Source organism: Porites lutea, chromosome 4, assembly GCF_958299795.1.
Source record: "Porites lutea chromosome 4, jaPorLute2.1, whole genome shotgun sequence".
Lineage (NCBI taxonomy): Eukaryota > Metazoa > Cnidaria > Anthozoa > Scleractinia > Poritidae > Porites > Porites lutea.
Window position 1 is genome coordinate 18,948,254 of NC_133204.1, and position 5,451 is coordinate 18,953,704.

Here is a 5,451-nt window from a genome sequence, read left to right on the forward strand (position 1 = left end):
TTTGTGCTTCCAGCCATAAAGGATCTTATTTTGGAGGGCCCAGGTCAGAGGCAGATCTATAAGTCTCACCCGTCCCTTTTTCACAATTGCCCAAACTTCAGAATGTTGGCTTTGCGTGTGGATTTTGGGTGAGTTTTTGGTCCCGTCACGGATAGTGTTTTGAGCCTGATTTAGCATATTTTGAGCCTGAATTGGCATAGTTTGAGCCTTATTTGGTGTGCTTTGAGTCAATGTGGTCTTGTCGCACGTGTTTTGTGCCTACATCGGCTTTTTTTTGCTGAAATTGGTCATTAGCGAAGTAATTGTTGGATTTTCACGATATTTTCTTTTCTCTCAGATGTTCTGAGTTCCGGGGTTTGGCTTGAAGCAGCCTCATTGTCAGGTTCTTCTTTGAGTGACATGGTTCCAGGGCTTATTGATCTGCAATTAGATGCCAAGGCTCCGTCCATGATGCTGAAGTACAAGTCTGGCTGGTTGCGGTGGCGTGAGTGGGCTCTATCGAAGATTGGTGTTCCCGTTATTCCAGCAAAACCTTTGCATATCACATTGTTTATCTCTGAGCTAGCTAAGCGTTCTTCCGAGAATAACATTGGTGTATCTTCTATAGAGTCTGCCGTTTATGCTATTAAGTGGGGCCACGCAATGGCCGGTATTGAGGCTTGTCCTGTTAGCCATCCCTTAGTAAAGTTTGCTTTAGAAGGCGCCAAAAGAAGGCTTGCCTGACCTGTTCAGCCTCAGGAGCCGCTGTCGGTTAGCACCGTACAGGCGATTGCTACGCATTTTGCCTCAAGCGCTTCACTTTCCGATCTTCATGTTTTACTTATTCCTTTAGTTGGTTTTACAGGCTTTTTTCACATTGACGAGATTAGGAATATAGCACTTCATGATATCTCAATAAATAGTGATCATATGTCAGTTTATGTGCCTCAGCACAAAAACGACCAGTATGGGGAAGGTCTCACTAGAACCAGCAAGGTTACTTGTCCTGTAGCTGTGACTGAGTGGTTGATTAAGCTTTTTTCCACAGTGTTCCTCTGCATTCCCAGTAGTTTGCAGAATTGTCAAAGCTAAGTCTAAGGAGTATTTTCATTCTAGTTTGGGTGTTTCCGTTTCCACTTTAAGGGAGGAATTTAAGAAGCATATTAAGCCATTTGTTAGTGACATTTCTAAGTATGGCACACATTGTATGAAGTCTGGTGCAGCTTCTAATCCGGCTTGTTGGAAAATAGCTGGTGACTTGTTAGATATGGATGCTGGTTGGAGGTGCGAGTCCACTAAGCATAGATATATTAAGCATGGTCTTAGCAAACGTTTAACCGTATCTAAGGAACTTTCAATTTAGTTGTCTATGATACTCGTATAAATATTATTTTATATTTTATCATTATATCATATTTTTTCTAGTATATGTTGGCAATTGTTTAATCGGAATTAGACTTTCGCTTTTGCTGACTTTGTAATTTTGAGTAGTTTATTTACTATATAGAGTCCTGGCGGGGGACGTAAGATGTGCCTGGCCCGTCCCAGATTTCCAAACCTTTTTTCCCTACGGAGTTTTTTGGGGCAGGTTTTTTCTGGCCACCCAGGTACACTAACATGTAGCTTTACAATAATTACCTTTGCTGTAGCTATGTTCATGATTTGACTATCATTAAAGTGGGTTAAGGCGTTACTCCCAGGCCATATCCAATATTCTCCAGTATTTGCTGGCTATTTTTGTTTCTTGTTTTTCTATTAACTTCTGGTAAGTGCAGAATCCATGTTGAACGGCAGTTCAAACTGATACGGCTGGATAGAAAACGTTTGAGCTCCTTGTTCTTCATCAGAGAACTCGGATTCTGACTCAGAATTTGATATTATAAGAGTGATAAAGGTAAGAAAAAGCCCCAAAGCAGACGATGCAAAATGTTGTACACAACTGGAAGTCGCGTAAACATCGGATTATGCTTGACATCGTGACATCATAGATTAAAACACTGACCCCTTTCTGAGCAGGTGAACAATTTTCAAGATGGTGGAATGCTATTTGCATTTTTGACTCCTCTTTCAGGTGAAATGTCTTCGTTCTAACAAACAATCACTTAAATTGGTAATCCAAATTTGAAACAACAAATTTAAGTCAATCATTAAGAAAAATGTCATTTTTACTCTGAAGTTCACCTTTAAGTGGGAATGAACTACTCGGGTAGGACACTGCAAATCAAAAGCACAGTTAGCTTTGGATCGGTCACACGCTCGATGTTTTGAATTGAGACGTAAGAATTAGAGGCTGTGGTAGCAAGGCTGTCTCGTACAACATCAGTGGAGTTTTAATTACCGAAAATGGCTTTGGTGAAAGAAGGGAATCAAGATTTTGCAAAGAGATTTCTCAAGGCAACTGCGCAGAAGAGCCTGAGTGAGAAAAGATCAGAAAGATGAAAGCAAAAGGTGAGATCAACTGAAAATGAAATGCCCCAAGCACAAATACCGCATGTTTTAGGTTCCATTCTTGATGGGAAACTACTCAACCTTCTGGTGAGTAGGCTAGAGGCGAAGATCGAATCTAAAATAGAAGAGCCTGAAAACAAGTTTCAGAAGATAAAAGATGAAATCAAAGAGTTCAAGGAAGACGTTAATGACAGCATCAACCATGTAGAACACGTGCTAAGAAATTAAATCCTCGGCACATGACGTAATGCAAGATGGACGCGTGTTTCTGAGCTCCGATAATAATCTTACTTTCTGACTGACTATTATCAATATGATCAAAAAAAACTACCAAGCTCTTAAAAAGGAAAATGATGACCTTAAAGCCAAATATCAGTTCTTACGAAAGAAATTCGCGATTGGAAAGCATTAGTCGAGAATCACCAGTGGCAAAGGGAACAGCAGAACAATGGCGCCTCGGGTTCCCTGAAGGACATGGAAAACAGCATTGAGTTTGTAAGTGAACAATATGACTGGTTTCCAGCTTTCCAGAAGAAAGTGTCCACAAGACTTAAGGAACTTTCAGCCTCACTTAATACTTTCTCTAAGAAGGTAAACGACCTAGCGCAAGCCATCGACAACTTGGAAGCCTACAGCTATTGGTATAACCTAAAGCTTGTAGGAATACCTGAGCTACCTGACGAGACTGCAACGGCAACGGCCAACCTCTGTGTCCTCGGTGCTAGTGTTACCACCAATGACATTGATATAGCGCATCGTGTTCCGAAGAGATCTACAAGGAGTGAAGCAAGAGGTCTTCGCACAACGCCATCATATGCAAATTTACCCGTTGGTTACCCATTCCATAGATAATGCAGCAAAGAGTTTGAATCTCCACGATAAATCCTTCTGAAATTGGTTTGCCTTATGATGTGCTTTTAACCTCAGCAAGAATTTTCGAACACTTAATGCCAAACCTAAAACAGCTACTCTACGAATCTAAAAAAGTGTCAACAACAATTAAAATTTAAATTTTGCTGGGCCAAAAATGGAGCTGTCCTCATGAGAGAAACCAATATGTCACTGATCTTTAAGCTTTATTCTATGGGTGATTTAGCGAACTTAAGCTCAGCGCCTTAAACTGTGCTATGGATATGTATATTAAGTGATGTGTTATGGAATAATATTTGCATCGTACGGACAAACAATCTCAGGTATGCTAAATGCATCATTAATTATTCTTCTTTTCATGCCCTTGCGCGACAAAAGAGTAGAGAGAGAAAACAAACTACTACTTAAGGAACTACCTTACTATGGGTGCAAAGATCTTGCTTCTGCACATCTGCAATTTAATAATTTGCTCACATCCGCTCTGTCCAGAAATCAACTTGACAAATTTAAGAGCTTTTTTGACCTTGACCTCTTCAATTTGAATGTACCTACAGATCAACAGGTCAAAGTCAGCAGCAGTCATAGCCACTTTAGATGTAACTACTTGTCTCCTCATAATTTCCTCAGGCAAAAACATAGGCTAGTTCAGTCTGACAACCTTTTCTCTATGTTCCATAATAATATTTGAAGTCTTAGCACGACTCTTGAAAACCTCCAGAATCATCTACTTAATGAGCTTGATACTCATTTCAGTATAATTGGAGTATCTGAAACGAGGATAGTTAAGGATAAAGTATTACTTTTCAATCCAAATTTACCTGGCTACAATATTGACCATGTACCAACCCCTCTATCAGCTGGAGGTGTTGGGCCTTATACTAATGAGCGTATCCCCTACAGAATTCTAGAAAAGGAATCTACATCATTCAAGCCTTGTGGTGTGAATTAAACATGCGCAAAGGAAAAAATATCAATTGTGGAGTGGTATAAAGGCAGCACAATGGTCCAGATCATTTCCTAGATTGTCTGTCAAGCAAACTTGAAACTCTATGCGCCTGAAATAATGAAATTATCCTACTTGGTGACTTCAATATAGATCTCATTAAAGTTGAGAGCTGCAGTTATAGCCAAAAACTTTTTGAAACTTTACAAAGTATATCTCTACTTCAAACTATCGACAAACCCACAAGGTCTTATGGTAGCTCTGCTACCTTCATTGATAATATTTTCAACCATAGCCAGGATAAGTTTGTACTGAGTGGTAACATTGTGTCTGACATCAGTGACCATTACTCACAGGTTTGCTTCCTGTCTAGCAACGTTAAGTGAATTTTTAATAGTAGAATCCGCAACAGGATCTTTCATCATTTAACCAAACTGATTTTAACAATGATCTCAAGCTAATCACCTGGCCCCCTAACTCTTATGCTGACTGTGCATTTAATGTCTTTTACAACAAACTTAACAGACTAGTTGATAAGCATGCCCGTTTTAAAACAGTATCTAGACGTAAAGCTAAGCAGATGGCAAAGCCTTGGATAACCAAAGGCTTACTCACCTCTATACGTACGAAAAACAAGTTATACCACGATGGTCTACAGGATGAGTACAAATTGTATCGTCATAAATTATCATTGTTAACTCGTTTAAGTAAAAGGAATTACTACAACTCCTTTTTCGAACTAAATCTTAATAACATGAAGGCAACCTGGGAAGGGATTAATAACCTATCTTCCTCCAAGAAGAAAGTAAACCCGATCAAACCCAAATCAGGATTTTTGAGATTCACGATCTGAGCGTTTTTTGGGAAAGGATTTGAAAGAGTGGTTTTCTGAACAAAAATGGTAGACAATAGATGCTGTACATTTATAACATTGTAACTGAACCTATATTGGTGGCGCCTTAACTTTGAACCATTAGTTACATGTATCATTGCGTGTTTGTCATCATTTACATTAGCCTGAGAAATGATGTCTGAGAAACGCCTGCAGAAATTCCATACTGATGACGTGTCACTACCCAGATCTGGGTAGTGTTTCTGATTGGTTGAAGCAAATTTCCCTCGAAGCATGCGCACTCTGTGCAAAAGCTTGGGAAAGCTGTGTTCCATTAGTTCAGAATAAAATGGCAGGAGGAAGCTGCGTGTTGTGCATC

General features: G+C 39.6%; 1 pseudogene; it reads left to right on the top strand.

The window, feature by feature from the left end:
• Positions 1–441: 441 nt before the first annotated feature.
• LOC140935023 (uncharacterized) lies at positions 442–1,342 on the top strand (annotated as a pseudogene).
• The last annotated feature ends 4,109 nt before the right edge of the window (positions 1,343–5,451 follow it).